Raw genomic sequence first — 13,775 nt, 5'->3', positions numbered from 1 at the left:
CGAACCTAGACTCCGTACTTATCGCAGATCGCTTTCAAGATAGGGCGCGCAGGCCGCGCGCAGGCCGCGCGCTGCCGCGCCATACGCGGCAGCCGCCGGAATTACCCGCCCTCCCTTCCCCCGGTGCCTTGCGAGCGAAGGGAGACGGCGCCCTTCCTCCCTGCTTTCCTTCCTTGCGAGCGCGAGATTGAGCCGTCATCGTCGGCTCACCCTCGCACGCTTTCACTCGGACATACAGCATACGGCGCGCGGCGACGATGTTAACGGCCTTGGACTTTGTACTGAACATCGCGGTGATGCCGACGCCGACGGCGACGACAGAAATTGTCCTGGAGTGTCCATATAATTACTATCGCAATAAAAGAAGCAATTTGACGCGGCTCCCACGCTATCGACAATATATCGTTTACAAAAGCAAAATTCAGTGACGTACTGCACTCCCCCCCCCCCCCCCCCCTGCGGTGCGAATAACAGATGAAGGGCGCGAGATATAGGTTGCCTACTTAATGCGAGATGCGTACCAACATAAGGGTACTAGTGCAGTCTTGTACTGGCGATTCTCGTGTGCCGATCGTCTAACAAGATAAATGAAAACAGCTTTAGTTACCTTAAGAATATGTTACCTAGACGGAGAAGTTTCCCAGCAAAAGGTGTGCCAAGACATTGCGCTCAAATTGCCACGTTCGCCTCGTTGAGTTATACGTGTGGTCACCAAGGCTATAATTTAGAGAATAGAGCGGTGTGAGGAAAGCTAGAGACATGCAGGACGCGCATGCGCGAAGCAGCATCAGGCGCTAGAAGCATCACCCGTTATATCTTGAGCTGTGTTGCATGACTGCTATTTTTAAATACATAAAAAGAGCATGTTGCATGCCGCCATAACCGATACTTTTACAAGCCATTTTAGTTGTAGCATGTGCCAGGCTTCACACTACAAACCGCTGAGATTTTGAGATATCTGATTATCTATGACTACAATCGCAAGTATGAGTAGTGTATCTAAATTTTAGCTATGTATTTATATTTGAAATACACTTTCTCATAGTTATCATGTATACCTTCAAGATACAATTTTGATGCATTTCGCTTACCCTTGCTCATCGCGGAGAATGTGGTTATATTAGTTACGGCTGAGCCGTACGATACCATCGTTCACGCATTATGTTTCTGCATATCTACAACCATGTATCGACCATACTTTTCCTTTGGCATTTGAATAAGCGCTTCGGTAGCGTATATGCCCGACTGTTTTTCCTGAGACCTTCGCAAAGAAAGGAACTCACGAGAAAAACACATGAGGCAGGAATGCTGGCCTTCTTTCTGGTGGCTTTTTTTAGCGCACTGTTTTCCTTGCGCTGCTTAATAAGTTTCAGCCTTCACCAGAGCGCTATACACGGCTCGTCTCGCCTCTTTGATAGTAATATTACCTGGTTATACTCGTTTCCTCTCCTTATTCCTCACTGCCTCTCTTTCTAATCGAAAGAGCCCGTTTCTGCAAATAATCCGTATACATAAGGGGCATTTCCATTTCCTTTCTCCTGTCTTTTCCAGAGAAACAAACAGCAGCTATATTTTTTTAAGTACGCGATAATCGATGCATTCATGCACAAAAAAGCTTCTCCTAAAACGACCCTGACAGTCAATTCGTTAATGCTCCGGTCGCAGTGCCTCCACGGCTTTAGCTCTGCTCTCTTCATATGGTCCCGCGATACATGGATGGCAGTTTAATGCACACAATGTATAGCACTGAAGTTTAAAAGCGCGAATAAAACAAGGACATGAAGAAACACATCCCACAGACAAGAGGATTATTTGTGGTATGACACAGGTACCACAGATAAGCTCTTGTATGTGATACGTGTTTTTTTGTGTCCTTGTTTTATTCGCGCTGTTAAACTTCGGTGTTAAATATTAACCAACGATAGCCATCATCAAGATGTTACAAATGTTTAGCCGGATCGGAAAAGTCGCTAATCGTAGATAATAGTATGTGGTTTAATGTTCACAAGACAAGAAATGGAGAGGGTCGAACCTCGACCCTCTCCATCCCCGAGACCGAAATTGAAACCAGTTCTCCATGACGACATCGGGAAGAGGATCTGATTATGTGGCGTCACGCTCATGCCAATTGATGCGTTACGTGACCCGTGATTTCGGCGTCCAGTGGCCTTGAAACAGAGCGTGCGTTACGCTTGCACAGTTGCCACATCCACGAAAGTTCCAAAGTGGTCGCATGACGGCGCCTCGCTGCGCCAAGAAATTAGCCTGGCACAGAAAAAGAAATAATACGCTGCAGAAAAAATACGGAGACGACCCAGCACATTGTAATGGAATACGCTGATATCCATCCAGCCAGAGCCGTAGGGAATGTTGTCCTTCAACAAGCGCTGGGGTTCAAAGCTCGTAGGAGATTTAACTGGTAAGATTTTGTGATCAGCAAGACACAATTGGAACGGTGGTGGAAAAAAATCATGCAGGGATGATCATTTCTAAGTTTTACGGAATTTTAACAAAATTGCTTGTGGCAGATAAGAGCATTCTTGTTTTTGAGCTGGCTTATTCAAAGAGGCTGGCATTGCTAGGACGATAAATCGAAATAGATAATCAACTAATTACCAAAAATTCACTAATTAACTCCTCAATTAGTTCGCCTACGGCACATATTGTAATTTACATATTGTAGCCGGGGAGCTATAATCACAACTATAATCTCGTGCAACGTTTATACAGGGTGTTTTTTTTTCTAGCTGCACCAAATTTTTATATCACCTGTTACAGATGGCATAATTCTAACCCTTGAACGAAGTTACTCGATAAGGGGGACATTACTTCCAGGGGCAATCAAATGCGTAATTGACTGTCGCTAGGTTGCGAAATAGAAAATTACCGGGAGGACGCAGAGCGGTGATTTGGGCGAGTTGGAACAGTTCAGTCAGTTAAGTTCTATTTCGCGACCTACCGAAGCAACAGTTATTGTACAAGTGCTTGTGTTTCGTGTCTTTTTTTTTTCTTTTTACGAAAAAAACATGTAGGCTGCTATACCGCTGAACGATTCATGGTTGCGATGACATTTAGTTTTCCGGTCATCAGCATTTTTTGGCTCTTTCGGCTGTAGCTCTGTGATAGATGGAACACCGCATTGAGTTTTAGTTGAAAAGCAAAATGGACGCACAACGAGGGGGAAAATAAAGCTATACACTCCTATTCCTTTCAGTCCCGACTGACATATATATGCAATTCCGGGCAGTAGCATGCAGTGAAGAAAATAGTTAGAAAATAGAGATGGGGGGGGGGGGGGGGGGGGGGGGAATACGTGGCACCCTTTGTCTTTTTTTTTTTTGCCCCTAAGCATGCACCTGTTGTGGGATACATGTGCATTTTCTTTACGAAGATTTACTCTTAAACGCGGCACAAAAGCACCAGCAAACTATAGAAACAGCAGAGACTGAAAAGCAGCACATTATTTTTAGATCCCAATGACTTTTTCAGCGACTTTGCCGTTGCCGATTTCCCCTGCTTCCAGGAACCTATCTGAATAAACTTACTCAACGCAGGTAGCTCTTTGGTGTACAGAGTGTCCCACGTAACTTGAGCCAAGACTTTGCAAACGAAAGGTGCGTTGGAAACGACTTGAACCGAACGCATACTATTCGCAATAGCCTCTAGTAACTCGGGCAATTTTTTTTTTCCCCATTACTCACTCATTAATTGAGTTTAATTATCCAACTTTTTAATTATTGGCTGAGGACCCCAAGTGTGATAAGCAGATTTGTAGAGCACCTTCAGGAACCACCGATCGAGTTGTTTCCTATATGCTACATCTCACGTAGCCCTTTTCTTTTTTTTTTTAACAAAGCCCGCGAAATATGAAAAAAACCACGTGACGGAGTGCTTGCGCAGGCGTATGGTGCTGCTCTCAAGCGTGCGTTCGGTGAACAAGGTCGGCTGCATCCTGAATGGCGACAGGAAAGCAGCAGGGCGTAATGGTGGTCGTAGGCAGCTGGGCCGGCGGCTCCCGTCGGATGACGGCGCAAAAGCATGCTGCTGATACGCCATCAGCCTCGAGTGAGTTTACAAGGAGCGCGACTATATAGTCCCCCTTTTAAAACACGGCTTTTCTCTACATTTGTGCCGCTAAGCTTCTGTAAAGTTTGGCAATAATACTTGATTTGTATGGAGTGCAAGGCTTTGTCTAAGCTGCTATTTCACGGATGGCTGCTCGTCGCTATGGCCATCGCGGAGTTGTTAATTTGTTTGCGAGAACGAGTCCGCAAAAGATTAGGGCTTTCAAACTCGTCGTTGCACGACTGAGTGACTGCGCGTAGTCACCATAATGTGACCGTATGACAGATTCTGCTAAAGAGAAACCAAAATACAACAAAAATAAAGCCATATAGTCACTTTTACTTAAAACCGTAACCAGAAAATGATGTAACCGTATAGATCAAATCGGCACCGCCACTTTAAGAATAAGCCATCAGCAACCCCAAAGTAACCTGCCCCGTTTATAACTGATAAATTATGATAAATCACTGTTAGTAGAAGCTAAAATACATTGCATTTCAAAGTGCAAGAAAGTTCAGCTTGACCAACTTCCCTTGATTTGCCTAAAGAATAGGTAATTATCTTCCTCACACAGCTCAACCGGCGCCATTTGTAGAAATGTGGCAACCTCTCAATGCAGGATTCCAACTCAAAGCGAGCTGAGTCACCCAGAACAGTGCGTGACCTCCGTGATTGTCCGCGTGGTTTAAGAAGCCTATACATAACAAATCTCGCTTATTGCGGACGATTTGATTTGCAGGAACAATTGTACAGCCCTTTCGTTCGCGATGATTCTCCGAAACTGAATCATCACCTACAGCGTACGACAAAAGTTTCGAGGTTTCTGAGAAAGGTGTTCTCACGTTCTAAACTCATTAGATGTTTTTTTACCATTGGCGCCTCTTTCAATAGAAATTCTGCATTTCCACCCTGAAACTACGCCAAGCGCTCTTATTTGATTTCAATCGTTGCGACCTATTTTTATATGCGCGCCAAATTTCGAGCACCTCAATTTCCTTTTTCTTTTCTTTGGTATTTCGTCTAATGATGAGCTTCCGGGAGAGCCCAGCAGCACACCGCTGACTTCGTGCACAGCTGGACAGTGATACACCTCTGCGCCGCCGCGACTGATGCGCGGAGAAAGCCGTGGGGCGGGACACCGGTTCTTCTCACAGAGCGGGAGAAGCAGTCACCACGTGGGACGCCCCTTGCTGTCCTCAGAAAGAGAGAGTCGGGCATCACGTAGGCAAAAGCTTCAAGTTCCGAGGTCACACCGCTTTCTCGAGTTGGGGGTCAGCAGGTAGGCCTGATGGTAATTTTTTCCTGCTCCTATTTTTGAACGTCATAAAAAAGGAAGGGCAAAAAAGCGAGTCCTAAAGCGGTTCACCGGGTCGAGCGAGCGTCCCCACCTATAGACACGTGTGGCGAGAGTTGATCCCCGTCGCTTGTGGAATAGGCACGACTTGCGCTAAGTTGTTATGACAGCCTTTGCACCACACAGAGCATACGCGCAGTGGTCATGTTCTGAGCAGTATTAGGGTATCTATATTTACGGCGGTACTCAAGCGCGCGACACACAGACACACGTGCTATATGAGCATTTTTGAGCAATAAAAATGTTGCACGCGGTCGTCTTAGCGCGTTTATTTTGCAGAGCTCGTTAAGATCAGTTACTAGGGGTGTGCGAATATTCGAAACTTTCGAATAACCAAATCGAATAGGGTCCTATTCGATTCGGTCTTCGAATCGAATAGCCACTATTCGTAAATGCGAATGTTTTTCAAATACCTTTCGAATATTTCTAAACGTCAACTGCGCCCAAGTATACATAAAATTGGGCCAAAGTAGGGATATAAAACATGAGGGCTTGCATAGTGGAGCAGGCTTCGTCACTTCGGTAGCCATACTTTACAGGCTGTACAGCGATCATTCGCACTCTCTGAAGAGCCCTGCGCGTGCGAAGGAACGACTTGTTTGCTCCTAATGCTCCATTTGTGCTTTTAATAAACAACACTTCATAACGTACTATGAATGAAAGAAACTTGCTAACCTTAAAAATACTGGAATGTGGACATTCCTTTATATCAATTGTGATAACGGGTATTAATTATTCAAAAGATATTCGCAAAGTATTCGATTCGACTCGCTTCTGGCACTATTCTATTCGTATTCGATTCGGTCTCAAAAACCGCTATTCGCACACCCCTATCAGTTAGGCAATTTAATATTTAATGAATATTAATGAAACGGAGTAATAAAATAAATGTTGTTTGCAGCGCCCATCTACCTTACCGGCCTGTAGGCACACGCTTGTTCACATGTCATTTTATTACGTAAATCTAATATATCATCTGGAAAGCGCAACAACTTGTCGATTTCGATATCCCACCCGCTCCAATCCTCTGCTGTGTACGCGGGCTCCTGTAGTACTTTCGCTCCTCCAAGGCCCCATGTATAGCGGACGACAGTGCCTGCTTAATGTCTCATGAAAGCATATCAATACTCTACACATACGCTAATATCTGCCGAATATAAACGCCGCCAAAGTGGAAGTCTGGATTCTTGTAATCATACTTGCGGAAGGGTATTCGGAACGAGCTCAGCAGCTTCCGTAGCCCACCCACAACAAGTAACAGAGATGAAACGTTCGTATTCTCGTGTCCTACGAAAAAGCACATTATGACCATCTCCACCAGCCATGCTAAAATATCAACACCAGTGATATACAATTTTTCTGGTTGATGTGTTATCTGTTGCCCAACTATAAGAAAAAAGAAAAAAGAAACTGTATAGTCTGTCCGAAGTCTCGCTTAAACAAATTATCCAAAAATCTTAAAGCATTATTTATTCAAAAACTCGAGTGCAGGTAACACTATACACTGGGATGCAAAATATGGTGTGATTGCGCTATTCTTAAGTTTTCGCCACCTATTTTGCGCAATATATATACAGGCGCATGCACGAAAGGGCGTCAAAGAATCGCAATAATCCTGTTTGTAGTCATATTGCCTCATATCTACATCATTCCTTGCGGGTGGGTCCGATACTGTAGAGCACGCTAGACCACAGCGGTCAGGTCGTCGTCACGAGACTCTTGCTCTTTCTTGATATATGTATACTTGTCGCTTCGACGCTATAGCTAAGTTCCACAACTTTGATAGTTACCAAGCGTTTTGTGTGGTTGTTATTCGATAGTATATTACAACACGCCAGAGAAAGGACGCAGTGATAAGTATAGCACAGCGTCAAAGGAATCGTTGACGTCACTAATGAGACACTTGTTTAATGGAATGGACATGCTTCACTCGTTAACACTACTTTCGCACGCGGTTGAAGGACTCATGCTGCTTTACATGCAATGTGATAGCTATAGTGACGCCCGTGATAGTTTCGGTACTGCTTTCTTTCGACTGCAGTTTCAAAAGAAACGGGTCACGTCGATATGGCTACTCACTCCAAGGTATGTAATCATTGTGCCTAGGGGCGGCCAAGTTGCCTCCAACTGAAATTCGTTTAACTACAGTCCACTGCAAACGAATATTTGTTCTAGCGCTTGCTCGTCAGTAGCCCTATTTTGCGACACTGACGCCAGTGGCGCGAATTTCTCGTAAATGAAAGCCATATATGTACAACCAAACTTGAATGTGGAAAATAGATATACGTATTACGCGGAAAGGGGCCCTCGTTTAAGCGGTGGTGGCGCATGATCGAAATTGCAAAATACCGCCGCGCTTGTTTCCCCACGCGCGCATTGCTTGCCATCAGCGTTTGGCGGTGGTTGGTCGCTGAATAAACTCGCACCGAAGGTATAGGGCACGTAACACGCCAGCGGCGCCTGCACTTTGCACAGCTCGGAATTCAAACAACGACAAATTTCATTTGTTCATAACATAAACGTATTACATTTTAATTTATGCTATATGCACAAAAGCAGGTTCCAAGGCGCACGAGTAACGGGTGCGCGAGTGCACCTTGGAAGGACCGTTTCCCCCAGCGGAGGCATAAATTATCTCTCTCCTGTGTGTCTCTCTACTATTTCTCTCTCTCTTATTCGTGCCACGAGAGAAAGCGCCTTTCTTTTTTTTTCCTGGTGCTCTGCAGCGAATGCATTGCAAATAACTACTTTACACGGGCGCGAGTGTGCAAGAGAAGCCCAACTCGCGGCGCGCTTCCCGCCACTGACGCAAACACGCAGTAGGGCACCGCGGTGTCGCCGCAGACGTGATCGAAGGCACGCGGAGAAGGACGCCGCACATGCGCACGCGATAGTGCAAGGGCCACGCGACGGCGCCGGGCTCGTGCGGCGTCTCGTAAAATTTCGGCCGTATTGCATCAGAAACGGCGAAGCCGAGCCGAATTTCGTAATGAGATCCGTGACGCTCCAGCGGCGATTTAACTGCGTGTCGGCGGCTGCGCGGCGCACGGGAGGGCTTCAAGGTGGCACCTTATTGACGGGGCGCACATACGGAAATAGCCTTGCGCTCAAGGCTCCTGGCGGAGGGGACTCGTTGACGCGATGCGGGCCACTGGTTTCCCCGTGCCGTACACAGACGGCCGCGGTCAGGGTGATTGCGCGGTCCGCACGCGTCGGCCGTGTAAATCTGGAAGAGCCAACAGTCGCGTGGGCACGCACCGCATGCGTGAGGCGAGTCGCGCGCCGCGACCAATATTTCTCTCTCTTTCCTTCTTTCTTTCTTTTTAGTGTAGCTGATGTTAGTTTTCGCGAGTCACTCTTTACTACGCAACTTCCTTAGTCTGCCTATTTTCGATTTGTGTCTATTTTATTTTTGTTTTTCAAGAGAGGGATACGGCCGCTTGCATACGAACACCGTCGCACGGCGACGTGAGCTGACGCTGCCTCGCCAAGCGCCAGTGGACCTTATGTATAGAGCGCACATTTCGCCGAGGTACACGCAGCCAAACTGCTCTGTCTGTACAACAATTCACGCAAGTTAACGGATCTAAAATCGTCTTGCGGCGGATGAAAGTGACAACAAGAAAAGGGTAGGTTTTGCGCATCGTAAGCGTGCCCAGTCTGTGTTGCAACAAACTCGACGAGTTTGCAGTCACCTTCACGAACGATCGATTTGCAAAGCAATGAGCGCGTTTCTCGCGCATATGTCAGCATTTAAATGAAGAATGCCGAACCTGTGGTTAAGCAAAACCGGATATGATGGAGTGTTTCTTCTGTCACCGTCTAACACAGAGTTTCTCTCCTCATAAGAGCAGCGCGCCGTTGCCCAGATGCTTTTGACTTTTCTTTAAACGAACTTTTTAAAGTTTTTCCATTATTTAGAAATGCTTTTATGCGGGGATAAAACATAGAAGATAGGTCCCACACCCCTTCCTACATTTGAGTTAAATTTATGACCTATAGTTACAAAAAGAATTGAAACCCGCCGTGGTTGCTCAGTGACTATTGTGTTGGACTGCTGAGCGCCAGGTCGCGGGATCGAATCCCGACCGCGGCGGCCGCATTTCGATGGAGGTGAGATGCGAAAACACGCGTGTGCTTAGATTTAGGTGCACGTTAAAGAACCCCAGCTGGTTCAAATTTCCGGAGTCCCCCACTACGGCGTGCCTAATAATCAGAAAGTGGTTTTGGCACATTAAACCCCAAAATTTTAAAATAATTCACGCAGAAACTCCTCTGAAATTTGTCTAAGTATGCGTAAGCATTGTGCCACTTGCTCATCTCCATGCAGACCGGTATCACTATCAATGTTATGAAACTTGATCCGACCTGTATAAACAACAGCGCTGCGGCGACACGAACTGCTGCGGACGGTGGCGCAAGGTGAAATGATAAAACAAGCAAACCACTGCAGGTGGCGGCGCCAAGTGCGCTCATGACGTTCCGATCATTTAAGCCGTTATCACGCTTTAGCACTTTATCCATCCGCGTCGAACCGTTAACAACCAAACAGTACCCCGGCAACGGCTGCGTGTGGCACGTCCGGCGGGCCTTATCTTGAAAGCCATCTGCGATGGGGACACAGTGCGCCAAGTGCTGATAGCTTCGTGTGCGCTGTGTTCTCGCCGCTTAGTTCGCGTTGAAGCGAGAGACAGCCCGAAAGTCAATTCGCTCGCTGCTGCGGGCCCTATCTTGAAAGCGATAACCTTACGGGACGGACGGACGGAAGGGTTTCCTTGTTGGGTACGCATAGAAATACTTACGCATTTAAGAAAAAATTAAATTGAAACGTGACTTTCAGTATGAAAGAGTTTATTTATATCGGCACATTTACGCACTGTACTAACTCCGATTTGACAGGCTAACCATCTGGCACCCCATAGGCCTGTAGAACAGCCAGTATTGCAGATATGACGACTAATTTGTGCCGTCGAGTTTCTCAGAGTGTTGTTTACCCTCGCTGAAACATCCGCAATGTTTTCCGCGTCAGAGATAATGACACGCCTAAGTGTCTTTTGTTGGATGGCTATAAATGACGTCAAAACCAGGCTTTGTATCACATAAGCGACCAGTTCGGATTGAGGAGTTCACACTCCACGCGTCGAGTAATCGCGACAACAGGCTACAAATTGTTAAGGACGGCGGAAAACTAACGAGGACTGCCCGCATTGTGGCACTGGCCGGGCCGATGCGCATAAGCGGTGAACGTGGTGAGCTTGGTCCATAAATATTTCTTTGGTCCCTAGTGGGACTTTGTTAAAGTATTGACGCCCGTCCGAAACTGTTCGCTTAGGGCGAAGAAGCATTACGTGCTTAAGAACGGTCACGCGCGATCTGCTATATTGCCAAGAGAGACGGGAAAAAAATTTATCCCACATGCTGGGAGAGATTGGTCGTGTTTCAACTATGCCGTCAGCCTTGCTTGGCTGCACCATACCGGAACAGGAAATCTGCACGCGCCGCCTGCGTTCCTTGGCAAGGTTCCGTAGTGCTACGTGTTATCCTTGAATCTAATATACAGGGTTTCACGTAACTTGTACCAAGGATTTAGAAAAAGTGGTTAGCCGGAGCCGAATGAAACCAACGGCATGTGGTTTGCCGTCATGCTCCTTAGGGTATTCTTGTATGTCCCGCTTAATTAGTTAAGTAACCAAGGTGAATTATGCAAAATTTTTAATATTCACTTTAGGCCCAAGTGCATTTCGTTGCGCTATAGAGGGGGTTCAGAAACAACCGATCCAATTTTTCGTGGCAACGTACATACATGCTGCGTGGCGATTTCTTTCGGCGGTTAAAGAAAGCGCGCGAAATATGAACTAAAGCCACGTGACTGCCCTCGTGCGCTATCGTATTGCAGCGCTCTCAACCGTGCGTCGGGCCTATCGCTTGTCGAGGACGACGGCGCTTCCTTCCCGTGTGCCGCCGCCAAAGATTCGGACGCACTGTGAAGCCGATGCCTACGAGCCGCGGCTGCCCACTTCGCCACGGTCCGCGCGCACGATTCTTTCGCACGAACCGCAATTGAGAACGCTGCAATACGATAGCACACGAGCGCAGTCGCGTGGTTTTATTTCATATTTCGCGGGCTTTCCTTAAACACCGAAAAGGAATCACCACGAAGCATGTACGTTGCCACTAAAAATTGGGTCGGTCGTTTCTGAACCCCCTCTACAACGCAACGAAACGCACTTGGCCCTAAAGTGAACATTGACATAATTCATCTTAGTTAATTAATTGAGCAGAATATAAGAAAGACTGCTAAGGAGCGCCACATGACGGTAACCCATATTGGCAATGGTTTCATTCAGCTGCGGCTAACCCCTTTATTTTTTAAATCCTTGGCACAAGTTATGTGAAACACCCTCTATATGTACGCCTGCATTTTCCTTCTGTAGGAAAACAGAACTAAAACAGAGCAAACAGAACTTTTCCTCGCTGCTTCGCGAGCGGTACAGAGTAAATAAAATGTGTTTTTTGAGACAATAGGAAATGCTTTATAAAAAGGCAATAAGCGCAGCGAACGTGGATTATTGCACACGACTTTCTAAGCGAGGCTGACACACTTTGCCACGAATAACGTGAGCTTCAGTAGACTAATTAACAAAGATATGTTAATTATGTTCATTGCTGCTTTAGGGGCAGTTGGCGAAATGGCGAAACTTAAGGCAGTCACATTCAAAGATCTTGAAAATTGCACCTAATTCAAGATATTCATAATCGAATTTCAGAGGTAAATCGAGGCGGTATCGAAACCGAGCGCCGCGTGACGACTAGCGCCAGAAATTTGGAAACCGAACGTATCGGCCGGTCGCGGCAGCTACAGATACCGCACGCTTTGCCTTCACAAGCATGTGTCGCTGTCTGTCGTGTCAGGGTTTGCCGCCGCATGCTGTCGTTCACACTTCGCCCCACACTTCCTTGTGGGGCGTTGCCGTATGACGCGCAGCGGGACGCTCTCGGTCTTGTTATTGCCTGGATGTGGCCTTCAATTTCCATGATAAATATCTAAAATTAGGTGCGATGTTTTTTGGATTTCTAAAAAAATGGCTATGCAATAAATCGTGATGCCCAACAAGTTTTTTGTGTAAGGAACTGCCCTCAGATTAATGCTAAAAAGTTAACAAATTTTCGTTAATTATTCTTTTCAGAGTAACGTAAGCAGCGGCAAAGTAGATTTCGTATGCGGCGACGACAGGTGCCTCACGGTAATAGCCTTTTATAAAAAATCTGCATTGTCAAAAAAAAAAAAAAATCAGGATAGGGCCGTTATTCCGAAGTACAAGGCAGAAACGAACAGGGCGACCAGGCAGATTCGTTTTATCTTCTCAACGAGACTGTCAGGAATGAGAAGATCGTGTGTCACATTGACAGAAACGAGCTTGTCTCTATTCCATAAACATGGAATTACATTTTGACTTTGGCTCGTAAAGTGGACATGTGGTGTAGCTTGACCGTGAAATAGTATAAACCCACACCGTCTACCGCCGCGTGAGCTCGAACCCGAGCAGGGAAAGCTAATCTGCTTAGATACATCAATGCATTGTTATGATTATTATTCGACGTGTTTCTACTGTTTGCGCCGTCGGCCATTTTTGGTACCCTCTTTCGGCGACGCCGACTACGACGGATTTTCGCTCAATGGGGCATACGACGCTTTCGCACTTAAACAAAAAAGTTGCAGAGGGGCTTAGTTTCCTCACGTTCATTGAATGAAAAAGCAGCATGATTCTTCCGCGCGATACCGTTACAGTGAAGCTGTTTATGGCTAGGGTTCCATGCATTTTTAGTGTCCGTCAACAAATCCGTGTGAGAAAAACTATCATCATCAGTAATGGCTCGTGTCACTGCCACCACTGCTCGCGCGTTCGTCGTCGTCGTCTTCTTCCCCAGCTGGCTCCGTCGCCACTCATCATGCCGGCGTTCCCACACTGCCCCTCCCTCTGCGAAAGCGCTGACGGCACTGGCCCGCTGCCAATCGGTGCGCTGACTTCAGCCTCACATTCTTTGCCTTAACATATCGCGAAATGAAAACACGAATGTATATAACGAATGTATGACACGAAAGAACGCGGATGTATAAAAATAGATGTGTGCGCCTACCTTTCGTCACGATGACCACCGATTGAAACAATAAATGTGTTCGTACCTTTCTTCTTCAAATGATGTGCCCCCTCTTTGTCATGTGCTACACAGCATGGCTGGTTATTCGCCTTCACTAAGTGGAATGACTCATTATTTTTTCACTTGGTAATGTGCTCGAATTGGGCAAAGCCGATTTTGGGAGTGGGCCAGGTCGATTTTGAACTTGGGTCCATTT

Source organism: Dermacentor andersoni, chromosome 1 (assembly GCF_023375885.2).
Source record: "Dermacentor andersoni chromosome 1, qqDerAnde1_hic_scaffold, whole genome shotgun sequence".
Lineage (NCBI taxonomy): Eukaryota > Metazoa > Arthropoda > Arachnida > Ixodida > Ixodidae > Dermacentor > Dermacentor andersoni.
The sequence above is the reverse complement of the archived record's forward strand: the minus strand, read 5'-3'. Positions refer to the sequence as shown.